This window comes from Oncorhynchus mykiss, chromosome 12, assembly GCF_057628025.1.
Source record: "Oncorhynchus mykiss isolate SJ-2025 chromosome 12, ASM5762802v1, whole genome shotgun sequence".
NCBI classification, from domain to species: Eukaryota; Metazoa; Chordata; class Actinopteri; order Salmoniformes; family Salmonidae; genus Oncorhynchus; species Oncorhynchus mykiss.
The window spans coordinates 61,748,692-61,771,470 of record NC_143033.1 but is presented as its reverse complement, the minus strand read 5'-3'; positions in this window follow the sequence as shown (position 1 = coordinate 61,771,470).

Sequence of the window (22,779 nt, the reverse complement as noted above, 5' to 3'; positions counted from 1 at the left end):
ACTTTTAGAGTTGAGATCCTAATGTATAATAGCTATTTGGCAGGTGTTTTATCTAAAGCGACTTACAGTAGTGCTTCCATTTCTGGCGTGGACAGGCGTACACTGGTATCTGAAACAGTTACGCAAGAGCCCTGTTTATATCTGGGCAAACATGCGTCCTTGGACTTATCCACATTCTGATTGTGCTGGTCGTAAATTGTCTCATCTGTCTGCATTTTGTCCAGATATCCTGTCCCCTCCCCTGTATGCAAATTATTTGACATTGATGACATTTACAGGTGATGCAATCAAGTTAAGTCACCTGTAGAGGGTGGGATAATTATGGTTTAAATTTCCAGGTCCCTCTACACTTGTAAGATATCCAGACAATGCTTGTCTGATGACATCCAGAGTTTTAAGGGAGCCTGTAGTCAAGTAGATACAGATCCTTCAGAGAGTATTCCCTTTGACTTTATCCACATTTTGTTGTTACAGCTTGAATTTAAAAGGGATTGAATTGAGATTGTTTAACGACACACAATACTTCATGTCAAACTGAAATTATGGTTTTAGAAATGTTTACAAATAAATTAAATCAAACGCTAAATTGTCTTGACTCAAGTAGTAAACCACTTATGGCAAGCCTAAATAAGTTGGAGTAAAAATGTGCTTAAACACACAAATAGTCATTTAAAAATCATGTTAAACACCACTGTACCCCACATGTACAATTATCTGTAAGGTCCTCATGATGCCAATTATTTTGTGAAGTGCACCAGTCCCTCTTGCAGCAAAGCACCCCCACAACATGATGCTGCCACCCCTGTGCTTCACAGTTGGGATGGTGTTCTTCGGCTTGCAAGCCTCCCCCTTTTCCCTCCAAACATAACGATGGTCATTATGGCCTAACAGTTCTATTTTTGTTTCATCAGAGGAGAGGACATTTGTCCCCATGTGCAGTTGCATACTGGCCTTTTTATGGCGGTTTTGGAGCAGTGGCGGCTTCTTCCTGGTTTAGTGTTCCTTTCAGGTTTTTTCGATATAGGACTCGTTTTACTGTGGATATAGATACTTTTGTACCTGTCTCCTCCAGCATCTTCACAAGGTCCATTGCTGTTGTTCTAGGATTGATTTGCACTTTTTGCACCAAAGAACGTTCATCTCTAGGAGACAGAACGCATCTCCTTCCTGAGTGGTATGACGGCTGCGTGGTCCCATGGTGTTTATACTTGCGTGCTATTGTTTGTACAGATGAACGTGGTACCTTCAGGCGTTTGGAAATCGCTCCCAAGGATGAATCAGACTAGTGGAGGTCTACAATTTCTTTTCTGAGGTCTTGGCTGATTTCTTTTGATTTTCCCATGATGTCAAAGCAAAGATGCACTGAGTTTGAAGGTAGGCCTTGAAATACATCCAAAGGTACACCTCCAATTGACTCAAATGATGTCAATTAGCCTATCAGAAGCTTCTAAAGCCATGACATCATCAACTGGAATTTTCCAAGCTGTTTAAAGGCACAGTCAATTTAGTGTATGTCAACTTCTGACCCTCTGGAATTGTGATACAGTGAATTATAAGTGAAATAATCTGTCTGTAAACAATTGTTGGAAAAATTACTTGTGTCATGCACAAAGTATATGTCCTAACTGACTTGCCAAAACTAGTTTGTTAAAAAGAAACTTGTGGAGTGGTTGAAAAACAAGTTTTAATGACTGTAACCTAAGTGTATGTAAACTTCCGACTTCAACTGTATATGGTTAGCAGATGTTATTGCGAGTGTAAGGAAATGCTTGTGCTTCTAGTTCTGACAGTGCAGCAATATCTAACAATTCCACAACAAATACCTAACTCACAAATCTACGTAAGGAATGGAATAAGAATATATAAATATGGATGAACAATGTCAGAGCGGCATAAGCTGAAGCTAAAATGATAGTATAGAATACAGTATATACAGTGGGGAGAACAAGTATTTGATACACTGCCGATTTTGCAGGTTTTCCCACTTACAAAGCATGTAGAGGTCTGTAATTTTTTATCATAGGTACACTTCAACTGTGAGAGACAGAATCTAAAACAAAAATCCAGATAATCACATTGTATGATTAAGTAATTAATTTGCATTTTATTGCATGACATAAGTATTTGATACATCAGAAAAGCAGAACTTAATATTTGGTATAAAAACCTTTGTTTGCAATTAGAGATCATACAGTGCCTTGCGAAAGTATTCGGCCCCCTTGAACTTTGCGACCTTTTGCCTCATTTCAGGCTTCAAACATAAAGATATAAAACTGTATTTTTTTGTGAAGAATCAACAACAAGTGGGACACAATCATGAAGTGGAACGACATTTATTGGATATTTCAAACTTCAAACTTTAACAAATCAAAAACTGAAAAATTGGGCTTGCAAAATTATTCAGCCCCTTTACTTTCAGTGCAGCAAACTCTCTCCAGAAGTTCAGTGAGGATCTCTGAATGATCCAATGTTGACCTAAATGACTAATGATGATAAATACAATCCACCTGTGTGTAATCAAGTCTCCGTATAAATGCACCTGCACTGTGATCGTCTCAGAGGTCCGTTAAAAGCGCAGAGAGCATGAAGAACAAGGAACACACCAGGCAGGTCCGAGATACTGTTGTGAAGAAGTTTAAAGCCGGATTTGGATACAAAAAGATTTCCCAAGCTTTAAACATCCCAAGGAGCACTGTGCAAGTGATAATATTGAAATGGAAGGAGTATCAGACCACTGCAAATCTACCAAGACCTGGCCGTCCCTCTAAACTTTCAGCTCATACAAGGAGAAGACTGATCAGAGATGCAGCCAAGAGGCCCATGATCACTCTGGATGAACTGCAGAGATCTACAGCTGAGGTGGGAGACTCTGTCCATAGGACAACAATCAGTCGTATATTGCACAAATCTGGCCTTTATGGAAGAGTGGCAAGAAGAAAGCCATTTCTTAAAGATATCCATAAAAAGCGTTGTTTAAAGTTTGCCACAGGCCACCTGGGAGACACACCAAACATGTGGAAGAAGGTGCTCTGGTCAGATGAAACCAAAATTGAACTTTTTGGCAACAATGCAAAATGTTATGTTTGGCGTAAAAGCAACACAGCTGAACACCATCCCCACTGTCAAACATGGTGGTGGCAGCATCATGGTTTGGGCCTGCTTTTCTTCAGCAGGGACAGGGAAGATGGTTAAAATTGATGGGAAGATGGATGGAGCCAAATACAGGACCATTCTGGAAGAAAACCTGATGGAGTCTGCAAAAGACCTGAGACTGGGACGAAGATTTGTCTTCCAACAAGACAATGATCCAAAACATAAAGCAAAATCTACAATGGAAAGGTTCAAAAATAAACATATCCAGGTGTTAGAATGGCCAAGTCAAAGTCCAGACCTGAATCCAATCGAGAATCTGTGGAAAGAACTGAAAACTGCTGTTCACAAATGCTCTCCATCCAACCTCACTGAGCTCGAGCTGTTTTGCAAGGAGGAATGGGAAAAAATGTCAGTCTCTCGATGTGCAAAACTGATAGAGACATACCCCAAGCGACTTACAGCTGTAATCGCAGCAAAAGGTGGCGCTACAAAGTATTAACTTAAGGGGGCTGAATAATTTTGCCCGCCCAATTTTTCAGTTTTTGAATTGTTAAAAAAGTTTGAAATATCCAATAAATGTCGTTCCACGTCATGATTGTGTCCCACTTGTTGTTGATTCTTCACAAAAAAGCCTGTTTGAAGCCTGAAATGTGGCAAAAGGTCGCAAAGTTCAAGGGGGCCGAATACTTTCGCAAGGCACTGTATGTTTCCTGTAGTTCTTGACCAGGTTTGCACACACTGCAGCGGGGATTTTGGCCCATTCCTCCATTACAGACCTTCTCCAGATCCTTCAGGTTTCTAGGCTGTCGCTGGGCAATACGGACTTTCAGCTCCCTCCAAAGATTTTCTATTGGGTTCAGGTTTGGAGACTGGCTTGGCCACTCCAGGACCTTGAGATGCTTCTTACGAAGCCACTCCTTTGTTGCCCTGGCTGTGTGTTTTGGGTCGTTGTCATGCTGGAAGACCCAGCCACGACCCATCTTCAATGTCAGAGTCCCTCTTACTGAGGGAAGGAGGTTGTACCTTTCATATTTATATTACAAAATCTGAGTTTACATTGGCGCGTTACATTCACTTGTTCCAAAAACATCCAGTGATTTTGCATAGCCACATCGATTCAACAGAAATACTCATCATAAATGTAGATGATAATACAAGTTATACACATGGAATTATAGATATACCTGTCCTTAATGCAACCGCTATGTCAGATTTCAAAAAAAACTTTACTGAAAAAGCAAACCATATAATAATCTGAGACGGCGCTCAGAACAATCAAGTCAAAATGGCCGCCATGTTGTAGTCAACATAAACCATAAATTACATGCTAAATATTCCCTTACCTTTGATCTTCATCAGAATGCACTCCAAGGAATCTCAGGTCCACAATAAATGCTTGATTTGTTCGATAGTGTCCGTTATTTATGTCCAATTGGCTACTTTTGTTAGCGCATTTGGTATACATATCCAAACGCTCGTTCTGGTCAGCGTTATGTCAGACAAAAATTTCTAAAAGTTATATTACAGGTCGAAGAAACATTTCAAACTAAGTACACAATCAATCATTAGGATGTTTTTAACATTAATCTTCAATAAAGTTCCAACCAGAGTATTCCTTTGTGTCTTCAGGAGCCATGGAACGCAGGTCGCAATCATGTGCAATGCGCGTGACCAGAAAATGGCTGACTGCCAGACACCTGATTCATTCTGCTGTCATTCAGTCCCACAACAGAGTAGAAGCCTCATTCAAATTTCAATAGACGGTTGACATCTATCTAGTGGAAGCCCTAGGAAGTGCAACATCATTAATATCTCAAGCGGATTTCAATGGGAACTGTGTTGAGTACATACCAGCCTCAGATTTCTCACTTCCTGGTTTGATTTCTCCTCAGGTTTTTGCCTGCCATATGAGTTCTGTTATACTCACAGACATCATTCAAACAGTTTCAGAAACTTCAGAGTGTTTTCTATCCAATACTACTAATAATATGCATATATTAGCAACTGAGACTGAGGAGCAGGCCGTTTACTTTGGGAACCTTATTCATCCAAGCTTCTCAATTACTGCCCCCCCCCCCCCCAGCCATAAGAAGTTTTAATGTGTGAAAGTTACATATTTCTAAAAAATATTTTTGAATTTTGCACGCTGCCTTGTCAGCGGAATGTTGTCGAGGGGATTCCGCCTGCGCTAGAAAGGTTAACCACGTTTTGATAATATAATAGGCTCCTTTTTTCAGAATTTTTGCCTGACTGACATGCCCAAAGTAAACTGCCTGTTACTCAGGCCCAGAGGCCAGGGTATGCATATAATCGGTATCATTGGATAGAAAATACTTTGAAGTTTGTATAAATGTTAAAGTAATGTATGAGACTATAACACAATTGATGTGGTAGCCAAAGAAAAACCAACCAGAATTTTTTTTTTTTAGATCCCATGTTCTTTCAATGGAAAGCTATTTAATTCCAGCTCCCAGATTGCAAATTCCTATGACTTCCACTAGATGTCAACAGTTTTGTTCAAGGTTTCAGGCTTGTAATTTGTAATTATGAAGAAGAAATATGAGTTTGGATACAGGGAGTCAAAGTTGAAATTCAGTCTTGGCGCGCGCCATGAAGAAGATTTTGTTTTTCTATTGAACGTTAAAGAAGTATTTATTTCCGTATTAAATATTATAGTTTATTTACATTTTAGGGTTCCTGAGGATTGGATAGAAACATAGTTTGACTTGTTTTAACAAAGTTTAGCGGTAGTTTATTGGATTCCTTTGTCTGCATGTTGAAAGAGTGGATTACTGATATCGATGGCGCCAACTAAACATACTTTTTGGGGTATAAAGAAGGATTTTATCTAACAAAATGACCATGCATGTTGTAGCTATTTGTGATCTTCCTGTCTGGGTTAGCGCCCCCTCTTGGGTTGTGCCGTGGCGGAGATCTCTGTGGGCTATACTCGGCCTTGTGGGCTATACTCGGCTAGGGTCAGTCTGTTATATCTGGAGTACTTCTCCTGTCTTATCCAGTGTCCTGTATGAATTTAAGTGTGCTCTCTCTAATTCTATGTTTCTTTCTCTCTCTCGGAGGACCTGAGCCCTAGGACCATGCCTCAGGACTACCTGGCATGATGACTCCTTGCTGTCCCCAGTCCACCTGAACGTGCTGCTGCTCCAGTTTCAACTGTTCTGCCTGCTGCTATGGAACCCTGACCTGTTCACCGGACGTGCTACCTGTACCAGACCTGCTGTTTTCAACTCTCTAGAGACAGCAGGAGCGGTAGAAATACTGAAAAGCCAACTGACATTTACTCCTGAGGTGCTGACTTGCTGCACCCTCGACAACTACTGTGATTATTATTATTTGACCATGCTGGTCATTTATGAACATTTGAACATCTTGGCCACGTTCTGTTATAATCTCCACCCGGCACAGCCAGAAGAGGACTGGCCACCCCTCATAGCCTGGTTCCTCTCTAGGTTTCTTCCTAAGTTTTGGCCTTTCTAGGGAGTTTTTCCTAGCCACCGTGCTTCTACAGCTGCATTGCTTGCTATTTGGGGTTTTAGGCCGGGTTTCTGTACAACACTTTGAGATATCAGCTGATGTAATAAGGGCTATATAAATCAATTTGATTTGATTTGATGAAGCCTGTGCTGGTTGAAAAATATGTTGTGGGGCGCCTCCTCAAACAATCGCATGGTATGCTTTCGCTGTAAAGCTTATTGTAAATCTGACAATGCAGTTAGATTAACAAGAATTTAAGCTTTTAACCGATATATTTATTTGAATTGCACCCTCCATTTTCACCAGATGTTGTCGGCAGGTGTCTCGCTAGCGGGACGTCTAGCCTTAAGAAGATTTATATTGTATGTTGTCAACAAGCATGGTGCCACACATAGGCCGTATTTAGCTTAGCATTAGCTCAGCATAACCAGTACAACCTTCCAAAAAGTATTTTACACATATCATATGTGTCCATTACAATCTATGCAAGAATTGGAATGCATGGTTTGTCACCAAAACTTGAAAACATGTGAATAATACAGTATACATTATGTTCCATACGCATGAAGTGCTCCAGTGGAAACGCCAACACGATATACAGAAACTATAGTGAGGCACTTTGATAGGAACACACACATGTCCAAAGTTATTATTAGTAAGAAAAAAAAGAAAGAAAATGTGGGCGCCAGCCGTAAAACGTGCCGGGGGAAAGAGTTTGTGCAGGTTCTGTTCTGACTGGAGATGCGCAAAGGTCTGCATACTTCATCTGGGGAAACACTGGGGAAGTGCTTGGGCTCTCGTCGAAGATGGTTCCGTAATGCCATCAGTAACTTTTTCAATCCAAGACAGTGTAGCAGTCGGAGGTCTTTTAACTTTGTCTTTTGTCCTGTGTATATATTTTTGTATATTTTTTCTTCGCATATATTTTTTTATATTTTTCTTAACCTCAACTTCAACATACTCTCCTGCAATCCGCCTCACCAATTGTGGTACGGATCTGCTATTTTCTTTAATTCAGAATCGGAACCCCCAACAGAAGCTAGCTAGCTACTAGATAATAGTCAGCTAACCACTGCTAGCAGCCATCAGCTAACCTTTAGCCCGGACAACTCTTGCCAGTCTGCACTGCGCGATTCAAACCAGAGCATATCAGACATATTTTTCTCAATTTCTCCAGATTCCTACCGTAAGCTCTGAACCTTTTCACCTGCATCATCACAGCTAGCTAGCTGCTATCTGAGTGACCACTCCTGGCTAACGTCTCTGTCCCAACGCAAGCACCAAGTAGCCTGGAGGTAGCCTATGCTAGGTAGCCTCAGCCACTCCTTGGGCTACAATACCTATTTTGCCAATTGGCCTAGACCCTTTTTACTGCCGATACGGAGCCCCGCCGAGCCATCATGACTAGAGTACCAACATAATCTGCCCGAGGTTGGTTTTTCAATAGGCTCCCCTTTCGCAACGTGCCCTGAATAGCCCACCTGCTAGCCTGCTATCCGCTGCCCGCTAGCTGTCTAGAGCATATTTGACTGTTCGCTAAAGAGGCCCGTCTGACAATTTCTTGGGCCACTATAACTATTTTGCCAATTGGCCTGGAGCCTTTTACTACACGGAGCCCTGCATCCATCACGACTGGTCTGCCGGCGTAACCGCACGAGGGGGCTACAACAGTCTTCTTCTGTCGCAACGTCCCTCTAAGGCCTTTCTGTTAATTTGCTAACCACGGCCAGCTAGCTGTCTGAATCACCGTGTCTCCAGCCTGCCTAGCTATTCACTGGACCCCTATGATCACTCGGCTACGCATAGCTCTCCGAAATGGCAATATGCCTTGTCCATTGCTGTTTTGGTTAGTGATTATTGTCTTATTTCACTGTAGCCTCCAGCCCTACTGTCATGATTGTTGTTGTAAGAAATGGACCAGTTCCACATGTTTAATTAATGAAACTCACCAAAACAATACAGAAACAAACGAAACGTGAAGTCATGGAGTGCTAACATGCAACTACACAAACAAGATCCCACAAAGCACAATGGGGAAATGGCTGCCAATTATAAACAGCTGTCTCTGATTGGAAACCATACCAGGCCAGCATAGAAAATATCAACCTAGATAGGAACACCCCCCTCCCCCCCTTAGTCACACCCTGACCAAACCAAAAGGGAGAATAACAAGGCTCTCTATGGTCAAGGCGTGACACCTACTCAATATGCCTTAGTTAAACCCTTTAGTTCCATCTCCCACACATGCAGTGACCGCACCTGGTTTAAATTATGTTTCTAGAGACAATACCTCTCTCATCGTCACTCAATGCCTAGGTTTACCTCCACTGTATTCACATCCTACCATACCTTTGTCTGTACATTATGCCTTGAATCTATTCTACCGTGCCCAGAAACCTGCTCCTTTTACTCTCTGTTCCGAACGCACTAGACGACCTGTTCTTATAGACTTTAGCCGTGCCCTTATCCTACTCCTCCGCTGTTCCTCTGGTGATGTAGAGGTTAACCCAGGCCCTGCAGCCCCTAGCTCCACTCTCATTCCCCAGGCGTTCTCTTTTGATGACTTCTGTAACCGTAAAAGCCTTGGTATCGTTCATGTTAACATACCTAAGGGAACATTTCGGCATTTCGTGTATGATTAGTGAAAAAGTCCATATTGCAAATGTACGGTCCCTTACTAGACGTCCGAAATCGTTTGTAAAATTCGCGGTCGGCGTCGGGCCGTGCGGTAGGGCCGGACCTACCGGGAAGTCATCGAATGAACTTTGTCGGACATTCGGTTTCCGTTTAATAAAATAAACAAGTTTTGGACCATTTTTCCGCTATCCCGGAAATTCTCACGAGGGCATACGGAATCAAACATCACGAGTCACGACGGGGCCTTATCTCAAAAACGGAAAATATTTCGAAGCCGAAACTTGGTGAGCGTAGGTTTGGCATAATGGGCAGTTGGCCCCGAACGGGATGGCGTCTAGGCCTCAACGGTTTTTGAGTTATGGCCATTTTTCTGGGATTAAAGGTCCAAAATGGAAATAGAGAAATTATTTTTCCACTTCAGGTCAAAGTCAAGGAGCCTCCGGTGTCAATAAAAAAAGAACCAGCCATTTATCTATCGTCATTTAAGAGAAACGGAACAATGACAAATTGGTGATGTTCACAAATAGGCGTTTTTTTTCCCCACGGTTACAGATCCAGTTGCAGGGTGTTCATACGAATCTTTTTAAAGTGTGCTGCGGAGCTCTGCGACATTTCTGTGATTTTCTGAAATAACACAATAACTCAGTTCTTAACGTAAAGACTTAAAACTCAGGATTATGTAAAGGCATACCCCAATCAGGATATGAGTTTATTTATAGCTTCCTGTGCCAACCAGAAGTGCCTTAAATGGTGTCATAGTGGCTGTTTCCAAGGGTTAAAAAGGTCAGATCTTTTCAAAACTTTTCAAAACCAAAATGGCATTCTGAAATCAACACAAACAATGGCATCACCATAGTCTCCAGACTGTGCTGAGTTCAACGAGCTATCCCGCTTGACCGTAGCTCGCTCGGTCTAGGCGCAGCGACCATTAGAATAGTAGGCCCAAAATGAAGCCTGCCCCACAACGTCATTTGATTTTGGGTGAGAGTGAGAGAACCGTTAGGGTGAGAAGAAAAATTCCACCACAGGAATGTTCCTAAGGTCCTCCCGATCTGTGCAAGCCTAACCTTGACCGTGTGGCATTAACCCTTCACAGTAAAACAGGGTTTTTTGATCTCACAGATTACAGTGACATCTCTCCCCATAGGAATACATTGCCTGCACCCCTAAATTCAACCTGAAGCCTATATGGGTTATGAATGCCGTATGAACCTGTCTTCGGTACCAGTCCATCAGGCCACTATGAGGTCTACCTGTGTTGATTCTAAGCTTCCTGGACCAACCGGAAGTGGTTAAAATGCCCCTAAAAGTGTATATCCATACCCTGCCTGCAGTTTTTTGACAGACATAGTGCATTCAAGCCTGTGTAAATCAGTCAATTCTTAACATAAAGACTTAAAACTCAGGATTCTGTAAAAGCATACCCCAATGAGGATATGTGTTGACTTATAGCTTCCTGTGCCAACCAGAAGTGCCATAATTGGTGTCTCAGGGGCTGTTTCGAAGGGTTAAAAAAGTCAGATCTGTCCAAAACTTCATATATGTGATTAGGCAACCCCCATGAACTGTAAATCAGTCATTTTTCCCCAAACAAATCAAAGGGAAAAAAAATCACACTAAAACACAACTTGGAAGGAGGGACGTATTGGGGTGCGTAGAGACAGACAGTGGCTGCAATAGTTAGCTTTGTTCGAGCTAAAAAAGAACGGTCAGACCTAGAGTTCCGAAACTTTAGAAACCTGTTCTAGACCTCCGGTCGATGGTGCGTGGTGAGTTACGTGGCTCTAGAAGGTTCTCGGACCGAGAAACAGCCTCGTACATTTGCAATACTTTCAATTCATTTTTGCATCACGAAAATGACGACGTTTAGAAAAGTCTCAGAGACTTAAGGCTAGGTGCATTGAAACCGTCTCGGCCCATAGAGACGGACCCCAACGTTTCTGTCCGATAGCTCGTTCAAGGACCCCGTAGCAAGGCATGGAAATAAGTGTCATGTTGTGTCTTGTCTCTGTCCTTTCCCTTCACCCTGTCTCCCTCTGCTGGTCGTTGTTAGGTTACCTTTTCTCCCCCGCTTTCCCCCAGCTGTTCCTTGTCTCCTCTAACTACCCATTCACCCCGTTTCCCACCTGTTCCCTTTTTCCCTCTGATTAGGTCCCTATATCTCTCTCTGTTTCTGTTCCTGTCCTTGTCGGATTCTTGTTTGTTGTGTTTCATGCCTGAGCCAGACTATCGTCATGTTTGCTGTAACCTTGTCCTGTCCTGTCGGAATCTGCCGGTCTATCTGAGCCTACCTATGTTTGGTTATTAAAGAAGCTCTGTTTAAGTTAGTTCGCTTTTGGGTCCTCATTCACTCCCCATAACAATAAGTGGATTTTCAGCACCAATTAGGGTTTTTCTCGGACACCAAATGACCTATCGAGCCGAAACTCGGGATTCGGGGTCGCCTCACATAGGCCTTCACATAATGTCCGAACTGGACCCGCAGCTAGAACGTAACTATGTGTTTTACCTTTTTATTATGTTTTCAACCGAAGGCACTGTGAATTATGGGCCTGCTCTGACATATGTGATAGTTGGCTTCTAAATGAGTAGGAAAAAGTGGATTTGGTGTCAATTGATATCAGTTTGGTGTCATAATGACATCTAATTGACTGATGGACACTGACTTGCTAGTTGACGTTTGTGCATTTGCAATATGTTTAAACGGAGAGGGACCATCACCAAAATGGCATTCTGAAATCAACACAAACAATGGCATCATCATAGTCTCCAGACTGTGCTGAGTTCAACGAGCTATCCCGCTTGACCGTAGCTCGCTCGGTCTAAGTGCAACGACCATTAGAAAAGTAGGCCCAAAATGAAGCCTGCCCCACAACGTCATTTGATTTTGAGTGACAGTGAGAGAACCGTTAGGGTGAGAAGAAAAATTCCACCACAGGAATGTTCCTAAGGTCCTCCCGATCTGTGCAAGCCTTGACCATGTGGCATTAACCCTTAACAGTAAAACAGTGTTTTTTGATCTCACAGATGACAATGACTTCTCTCCCCATAGGAATACATTGCCTGCACCCCTAATTTCAACCTGAGGCCTATGTGGGTTATGAATGCCGTATGAACCTGTCTTCGGTACCAGTCCATCAGGCCACTATGAGGCTGTGTTGATTCTAAGCTTCCTGGACCAACCGGAAGTGGTTAAAATGCCCCTAAAAGTGTATATCCATACCCTGCCTGCAGTTTGACAGACATAGTGCATTCAAGCCTGTGTAAATCAGTCAATTCTTAACGTAAAGACTTAAAACTCAGGATTCTGTAAAAGCATACCCCAATGAGGATATGTGTTGACTTATAGCTTCCTGTGCCAACCAGAAGTGCCATAATTGGTGTCTCAGGGGCTGTTTCGAAGGGTTAAAAAAGTCAGATCTTTCCAAAACTTCATATGTGATTAGGCAACCCCCATGAACTGTAAATCAGTCATTTTTCCCCAAACAAATCAAAGGGAAAAAAAATCACACTAAAACACAACTTGGAAGGAGGGACGTATTGGGGTGCGTAGAGACAGACAGTGGCTGCAATAGTTAGCTTTGTTCGAGCTAAAAAAGAACGGTCAGACCTAGAGTTCCGAAACTTTAGAAACCTGTTCTAGACCTCCGGTCGATGGTGCGTGGTGAGTTACGTGGCTCTAGAAGGTTCTCGGACCGAGAAACAGCCTCGTACATTTGCAATACTTTCAATTCATTTTTGCATCACGAAAATGACGACATTTAGAAATGTCCCAGAGTCGCAAGACTAGGTGGATTGCGAACGTCTCGGCCCATATAGACAGACCCCAACGTTTCTGTCCGATAGCTCATTCAAGGACCCCGTAGCAAGTCATGGAAAATAGTGGATTTTCAGCACCAATTAGGGTTTTTCTCGGACACCAAATGACCTATCGAGCCGAAACTTGGGATTCGGGGTCGCCTCAGCTAGGCCAACACATAACATAAGAAATGGACCCGCAGCTAGAACGTAACTACGTGTTTTATGGTTTTTTTTATGGTTTGAACCGAAGGCGTTGTGAATTTTGGGCCAGCTCTGAAGTATGTAATAGTTGGCTACTAAACGAGTTGCAAAAAGTGGGTTTGGTGTCAGTTTGTATCAGTTTGGTGGTCAGAATGATATCTAATTGACTGATGGACTCTTGTCCACTTGACTCTTGTACATTTGCAATATGTTTAAACAGTGAGGTACCATCACCAAAAGCGACATTCTGAAATCTACCCTAACGAGCGATTAAGATGAACCAGAATCACTGCAAAGCCATCCTGAGTTCCTCGGGCCAGTCAATTTCACATTCCTGCAGGATTTTTATAGCATGACAAATTCGTGATGGTACCTGCCCATTGAAACATATTGCAAATGCACAGTGACTTTGAAAAAGTAAGGAAACATAAACCAATGGACATAATGAAATCAACATTTTTTTTATTTTTGGGTGACCAGTTGCACGTGCATTTGCAATATGATTCTATTAGTGAAAAAACATCACCAAAGTCACATTCTGAAATCAACCCTAACGAACGATTGAGATAAACCAGAATCACTGCAAAGCCATCCCGAGTTCATCGGGCCAGTCAATTTCACTTTCCTGCAGGATTTTTATAGCATGACAAATTCGTGATGGTACCTGCCCATTGAAACATATTGCAAATGCACAGTGACTTTGAAAAAGTAAGGAAACATGAACAAAAAAAATCAATTTTTTTTGGGGGGGGTTACCAGTTGCACATTTCAGATCACCAGTTGCACATTTCAGATCAACAGTTGCACGGAGGAAAATCGTTACTTTTGACTTTGACTTTTGACTTCCTATGACATCATATTGCAAATGGAGAAAACATATGCCTTATGCACAAGTAAAACAAAAAAAATTATGATAATACAAGTTGACAAAGGTATAGTTTGAGCAAAGTATAGTTTGAATTTTGAGCATGACAAATTCGTGATGGTACCTGCCCATTAAAACATATTGCAAATGCACATTGACTTTGAAAAAGTAAGGAAACATAAACAAAAAAAATCCAAAAATTTTTTTTTGGGTTACCAGTTGCACATTTCAGATCACCAGTTGCACATTTCAGATCAACAGTTGCACGGAGGAAAATCGTTACTTTTGACTTTGACTTTTGACTTCCTATGACATCATATTGCAAATGGAGAAAACATATGCCTTATGCACAAGTAAAACAAAAAAAATTATGATAATACAAGTTGACAAAGGTATAGTTTGAGCAAAGTATAGTTTGAATTTTGAGCATGACAAATTCGTGATGGTACCTGCCCATTAAAACATATTGCAAATGCACATTGACTTTGAAAAAGTAAGGAAACATAAACAAAAAAAATCCAAAAAATTTTTTTTGGGTTACCAGTTGCACATTTCAGATCACCAGTTGCACATTTCAGATCAACAGTTGCACGGAGGAAAATCGTTACTTTTGACTTTGACTTTTGACTTCCTATGACATCATATTGCAAATGGAGAAAACATATGCCTTATGCACAAGTAAAACAAAAAAAATTATGATAATACAAGTTGACAAAGGTATAGTTTGAGCAAAGTATAGTTTGAATTTTGAGCATGACAAATTCGTGATGGTACCTGCCCATTAAAACATATTGCAAATGCACATTGACTTTGAAAAAGTAAGGAAACATAAACAAAAAAAATCAAAATTTTTTTTTTTGGGTTACCAGTTGCACATTTCAGATCACCAGTTGCACATTTCAGATCAACAGTTGCACGGAGGAAAATCGTTACTTTTGACTTTGACTTTTGACTTCCTATGACATCATATTGCAAATGGAGAAAACATATGCCTTATGCACAAGTAAAACAAAAAAAATTATGATAATACAAGTTGACAAAGGTATAGTTTGAGCAAAGTATAGTTTGAATTTTGAGCATGACAAATTCGTGATGGTACCTGCCCATTAAAACATATTGCAAATGCACAGTGACTTTGAAAAAGTAAGGAAACATAAACCAATGGACATAATGAAATGTTGACATTTTTGACTTTTGACTTTTGACTTCCTATGACATCATATTGCAAATGGAGAAAACATAAGTAAAAAAATATATATATATGATAATATAGTATGACTAAAGTATGTTGATAAAGTTCTTATACATGTGTTATTGACACAAAAATCGAAAGAATTTTGAAAAACGGTCCAGAAAGCACTTTTTTAAGGATGTGTGAAGTTTTTTACCAAATTTTGACATTTTTGACTTTTGACTTTTGACTTCCTATGAAATCATATTGCAAATGGACAAAACATATGCCTTATGCGCATGCAATTAAAAAAAAAAAATGTATGATAACAAAATTGGACAAAAGTATATTCATACAGTTCTTACACATGTGTAATTGACAAAAATTTTCAAAGAATTTCGAAAAAAGGTCCAGAAAGCACTTTTTTAACCTGTCTACGATACTGGTTCCCAATTGGGGATCAACCCTCCCACGTGCAGCTGGAACGGTGGCGCATGGAACGCAAAAATAGTCTTAAAAATATTTAACCTCCACACATTAACAAGTCCAATAGCTCAAATGAAAGATAAACATCTTGTTCATTTAGCCAGCAAGTCAGATTTCTAAAATGTTTTACGGCGAAAACATAGCACATATATATGTAAAACCACCACCAGACACAGCTCATTTCAATAGCCAAAACATGCAATCAACAAACGCAGGATTAAAAAATAAATCGCTCACTAACCTTTTGAAAATCTTCATCAGATGACAGTAATATGACATATTACACAGTACATATTTTTTTTTTTCAATAATATGCCATTTATATCCATAAATGTCCATTTACAGTGAGTTCACCTTCAGAAATTACTCAAAAACGCCCGCAGGAAATCTATGTAGCGCGGCAAGATAACGTAAAATAGACATCATAAACTTTGACTAAATATACATGTTCTACATATAGTTAGAAAGATACACTGCTTCTTTATGCAACCGCTGTGTTAGATTTATTTTTAACGTTACAGAAATCGCACACTATTCCATATTGTGAGACAGCGCTCAGTTCCAAGCTACATTTCCACGTAATGTTGGAGTCAACAGAAACACAGATTTAAGCATAAATATTCCCTTACCTTCGATGGTCTTCGTTCAGAATGTTCTGGAAGGCTTCATACTTACCCAATACATCGTTTGGTTTCAAGTCTTGCGTCTTTGTATTAGCTACTGCTAATAACATCAGCTGAAATGCACCCAAAACGTCCTCTGGTCCGGATAAGTTGCGCATCAAAACTTCAAAATTACACATTATATGTCGACTAAACAGGTCAAACTAAGTGCAGAAGCAAGCTTTATGATGTTTTAGACGTGCAAAACAAACTTCAATTCAATCGCCCATCGTCTGCCCTTCTCTTCAGTGCTGGAAACAAAGGAATGACTGTGACCAATTCGCGCCCATACGCACAGCCTATTCTCTCGTGGCACGCACTAATTTCACTCCCATAGGGTCAATTCTCGCGCGATTTGAACGGTTTGAAGCTCTAATGAAAGAGGACATCTAGCGGAAGAGATAGAAAGTGTCCCCAGAATCATAGCTGGTTGGGAGGGGTGGGGGCATGACGTCAAAGTTGCTCCAACTTTCATGGCCACAGAAACTAGTTTGGAAGAATGCCTGCCCTGTGAGTTCTGCTATACTTACAGACATAATTCCAACGGTTTTAGAATCTTTAGAGTGTTTTCTATCCAATAATAATTTTTATTTGCATATATTAACAATTTTTGAAAGATTTTTTTTCCAGTTTACTAGGGGTACCCAATCTCTCCAAAGGGGGCGTTTGTCTGCCATATCCTCAACAGGTTTTAAGGGGTGATACGTTTTTTTTTTTTTAATCCTTTTTTCAAAATTTTGCTTTTGGATGTTGACTTGGGTTGCATTTGCAATATGAAAAACCCCGGTGGAGCGCACACGCCCCTGCTGGATTTTTGAAGTGTTACAATTGGCAATTGCCATATGGCATTTGCAATATACTTTGAACGAATCAACGCCGCTTTGGTTGGTATTGGACATCGTGTATATGGTTTGTCCAATGCCAATATTTTGCCATTCATTTTTGTACAATTCAGGGGGGTATTCCCTTACATTAGAAGCCTCCTCCCTAAGTTTGTTTTATTCACTCTGCCAACCTGGATGTCCTAGCCGTGTCTGAATCCTGGCTTAGGAAGACCACCAAGATCCCTGAAATGTCCATCCTTAACTATAACATTTTCCGACAAGATAGAACTGCCAAAGGGGGCGGAGTTGCAATTTACTGCAGATAGCCTGCAGAGTTCTGTTTTACTATCGAGGTCTGTGCCCAAACAATTTGAACTTCTACTGTTTAAAACCCACCTTTCCAGAATCAAGTACAGTATATACATATACATATGAGATGAGTAATGTAGGGTATGTAAACATTATTTAATGTGGCTAGTGATGCATTTAACATCAATTCCAATCAATTTCCATTATTAAAGTGGCTGGAGTTGAGTCAGTATGTTGGCAGCAGCCACTCAATGTTAGTGGTGGCTGTTTTAACAGTCTGATGGCCTTGAGATTGAAGCTGTTTTTCAGTCTCTCGGTCCCTGCTACCAGGTAGAAATTATCCGCCAAAATTTTTGCAACCCCTATTACTAGTCTGTTCAACCTCTCTTTCGTATCGTCTGAAATCCCAGAAGATTGGAAAGCTGCCACGGTCATCCCCTTCTTCAAAGGGGGAGACACTCCAGACGCAAACTGCCACAGACCTATATCTATCTATCCTACCCTGCCTTTCTAAGATCTTCGAAAGCCAAGTTAACAAACAGATCGCCGACCATTTTGAAACCCACCTTACCTTCTTAGCTATACAATCTGGTTTAAGAGCTGGTCATGGGTGCACCTCAGCCACGCTCAAGGTCCTAAACAATATCATAACCGCCATCGATAAGAGACATTACTGTGCAGCTGTATTCATCGACCTTGCCAAAGCTTTCGTTTAAGTAAATCACCACATTCTTATTGGCAGGCTCAATAGCCTTGGTTTCTCAAATGACTGCCTCGCCTGGTTCACCAACTACTTCTCAGACAGAGTTCAGTGTGTCAAATTGGAGGGCCTGTTGTCAGAACCTCTGGCAGTCTCTATGGGGGTGCCACAGGGTACAATTCTCAGGCCAACTCTCTTCTCTGTATATCAATGATCAATGATGTCGCTCTCACTGCTGGTTATTCTCTGATCCACCTCTATGCAGATGACACCATTCTGTACACTTCTGGCCCCTCCTTGGACACTGTGTTAACTAACCTCCAGACGAGCTTCAATGCCATATAACTCTCCTTCTGTGGCTTCCAACTGCTCTTGAATGCAAGTAAAACTAAATGCATGCTCTTCAACCGATCGCTGCCTACACCTGCCCGCCTGCCAAGCATCACTACTCTGGACGGTTCTGACTTAGAATATGTGGACATCTATAAATACCTAGGTGTCTGGTTAGACTGTAAACTCTTCTTCCGGTTATGATATTGTTTAAGCATCTTCAATCCAAAAATAAATCTAGAATCGGCTTCCTATTTCGCAACAAAGCCTCCTTACATTCCCTCGTAAAACGGACTATCCTACCGATCCTCGACTTCGGGGATGTCATTTACAAAATAGCCTCCAACACTAGTCAGCAGATTGAATGCAGTCAATCACAGTGCCATCTGTTTTGTCACCAAAGCCCCATATACTACCCACCACAGCGACCTGTATGCTCTCGTTGGCTGGCCCTCGCTTCATATTCGTTGCCAAACCCACTGGCTCCAGGTCATCTATAAGTCTTTGCTAGGTAAAGCCCCACCTTATCTCAGCACACTGGTCACCATTGCAACACCCACCCGTAGCACACGCTCCAGCAGCTATATTTCACCCCTAAAGCTAATTCTTCCTTTGGCCACCTTTCCTCCCAGTTCTCTGCTGCCAATGATTGGAACGAACTGGAAAAAATCTCTGAAGCTGGAGACTCATATCTCCCTCACTAACTTTAAGCACCAGCTGGCAGAGCAGCTCATAGATCACTGCACCTGTACATAGCCCATCTGTAAATTGCTCTTCCAACTACTCCATCCCCATACAGCTATTTATTTATTTTGCTCCTTTGCACCCCAGTATCTCTACTTGCACACTCATCTTCTGCACATCCATCACTCTAGTGTTTAATTGCTATATTGTAATTATTTCGCCACTATGGCCTATTTATTGCCTCCCTTATCTTACCTAATTTCCACAAACTGTATATAGACTTTTAAAAAAAAAGTTGTATTATTGATTGTATGTTTGTTTATTCCATGTGTAACTCTGTGTTGTTGTTTGTGTCGCACTGCTTTGCTTTATCTTGGCCAGGTCTCAGTTGTAAATGAGAACTTGTTCTCAACTAGCCTACCTAGTTAATTATTAAATAAAGGTGAAATATATATATATATATATATAAATATATATATATATTTTTTTTAAAGCCTTGAACATAAATTGTCTGCAACAGTGTGAAGTAATGAGGTGGAACATAAAACTGTTCAAAATAAAACATAGTAAAGCCTATAGATAATTAGCAGGATGTGTTTGAGGGCAGCACTGTCCTGTGAGTGCATTCTGACATCACGTGCATAAATGAAACTCACACTGGGGCGACGGTTATAGATATTTGGAACTCACATGTGAAAAGCTTAACAAAGGTCAAAACTGCTTCCGTCTGTATTAGGCTATGTCATCTCCAAACCAGCTGTAACGGATTTCCTCCTCTTCGTCTGAAGAGGAGTAAGGATCGGACCAAAACGCAGCGTGGTAAGTGTCCATATTGATTTATTCAAAAACACAACTGAACACTGGAACAAAATAATAAACGTGAAATATACAAACCGAAACAGTGCCGTGTGGCCCAAACACTCACACGGAAACAAACACCCACAAACCAAAAGTGAAACCCAGGCTACCAAAGTATGATTCTCAATCAGGGACAACAATTGACAGCTGCCTCTGATTGAGAACCATACTAGGCCGAACTCAAAAACATAGAAAAACAAACATAGACTGCCCACCCCAACTCACGCCCTGACCATACTAAAACTAAAAGAAAGACAAAAACAAAGAAACTAAGGTCAGAACGTGACACCAGCCCCCTCCCATCCCCCAGAGTTGTTTTATTTCAGATCTGAATGACCTCTACACGACCTCTAAAACAACCTATCCACAATGACGTAAATGCGTCACAGTAACGGAGAACTTTAACCCCTGTCAGGACCACTTTGTGCCACACACACACACACACACACACCTAGTGTACCCGAGAACAACAACAGAACATGCTTTTAGAGCATGTGTGTGTTTTGTTTGTCACAGAGTGCTCGTTATGCGGACAGTCAGGCTGTCCAGGAGCTGGCCAACGACCAGGTGAGCTGTACTTTTTGTACTTTTCCAAGCAAAGGGCACATGCCTTCATGCAATGCCTCTATAACGCCACACACCTGGGTCAGCAGAAGATCCAGATCCTGAGAAGGAAAGAGGTAGTGGGGTAGAGAGTTAGTGGGGTAGAGAGTTAGTGGGGTAGAGAGTTAGCGGGGTAGAGAGTTAGCGGGGTAGAGAGTTAGCGGGGTAGAGAGTTAGTGGGGTAGAGAGGTAGAGAGTGAGTGGGGTAGAGAGGTAGAGAGTGAGTGGGGTAGAGAGTGAGTGAGTTAGTGGGGTAGAGAGTGAGTGAGTTAGTGGGGTAGAGAGGAAGAGAGTGAGTGGTAGAGAGGTAGACTGAGTGAGTGAGGTAGATAGGTAGAGATTGAGTGGGGTAGAGAGGTAGAGAGTGAGTGGGGTAATGAGTTAGTGGGGTAGAGTTAGTGGGGTAGAGAAGTAGAGAAGTAGAGAGCTAGAGGGTTAGAGATGTAGAGAGTTAGTGGAGTAGAGAGGTGGAGAGTTAGTGGGGTAGAGAGGTAGAGAGTGAGTGGGGTAGAGAGGTACAGAGTGAGTGAGTTAGTTGGGTAGAGTGTTAGAGAGTGAGTGGGGTAGAGAGGTAGAGAGTGAGTGGGGTAGAGAGCTAGAGGGTTAGAGATGTAGAGAGCTAGGGAGGTAGAGAGTTAGTGGAGTAGAGAGTGAGTGGGGTAGAGAGCTAGAGGGTTAGAGATGTAGAGAGCTAGGGAGGTAGAGTTAGTGGAGTAGAGAGTTAGTGGGGTAGAGAGGTAGAGAGTTAGTGGGGTAGAGAGGTAGAGAGTGAGTGGTGTAGAAAGGTAGAGCAGTAGAGAGGTAGTGGGGTAGATAGGTAGTGGGGTAGATAGGTAGAAAAGGTAGTGGGGTAGAGAGGTAGTGGGGTAGAGAGGTAGTGGGGTAGAGAGGTAGAGAGGTAGTGGGGTAGAGAGGTAGAGAGGTATAGACTGAGTGGGGTAGAGAGGTAGTGGGGTAGAGAGGTAGAGAGTTAGTGGGGTAGAGAGTGAGTGGGGTAGAGAGGTAGAGAGTGAGTGAGGTAGTGGGGTAGAGAGGTAGAGAGTGAGTGGGGTAGAGAGGTAGAGAGTGAGTGGTGTAGAGAGGTAGACTGAGTGGGGTAGAGAGTGAGTGAGTGAGTGGGGTAGAGAGGTAGAGAGTTAGTGGGGTAGAGAGTGAGTGAGTGAGTGAGTGAGTGGGGTAGAGAGGTAGAGAGTTAGTGGGGTAGTGAGTGAGTGGGGTAGAGAGGTAGAGAGTGAGTGGGGTAGAGAGGTAGATAGGTAGAGAGTGAGTGGGGTAGAGAGGTGGAGAGTTAGTGGGTTAGAGAGGTAGTGGGTTAGAGATGTAGGGAGGTAGAGAGTTAGTGGGGTAGAGAGTTAGTGGGGTAGAGAGTTAGTGGGGTAGAGAGTTAGTGGGGTAGAGAGTTAGTGAGGTAGAGAGTTAGTGAGGTAGAGAGTTAGTAGGGTAGAGCCGTAGTGAGGTAGAGTTGTGTACAGCGGTAGAAGGGTTGAGAGGTAGTGAGTTAGAGAGGAAGTGGGGTAGAGAGGTAGAGACTGAGTGGGGTAGAGAGGTAGAGAGTGAGTGAGTTAGTGGGGTAGAGAGGAAGAGAGTGAGTGGTGTAGAGGTAGAGAGGTAGACTGAGTGAGTGAGGTAGATAGGTAGAGATTGAGTGGGGTAGAGAGGTAGAGAGGTAGAGAGTGAGTGGGGTAATGGGTTAGTGGGGTAGAGAGTTAGTGGGGTAGAAGGTAGAGCGGTAGAGAGGTAGTGGGGTAGATAGGTAGTGGGGCAGTGAGGTAGAAAAGGTAGTGAGGTAGAAAAGGTAGTGAGGTAGAAAAGGTAGTGGGGTAGAGAGGAGAGAGGTAGTGGGGTAGAGAGGTAGTGGGGTAGAGAGGTAGTGGGGTAGATAGGTAGTGGGGTAGTGAGGTAGAAAAAGTAGTGAGGTAGAAAAGGTAGTGGGGTAGAGAGGTAGAGAGGTAGTGGGGTAGAGACTGAGTGGGGTAGAGGGGGAGAGAGTGAGTGGGGTAGAGGGGGAGAGAGTGAGTGGGGTAGAGGGGAGAGAGTGAGTGGGTAGAGGGGGAGAGAGT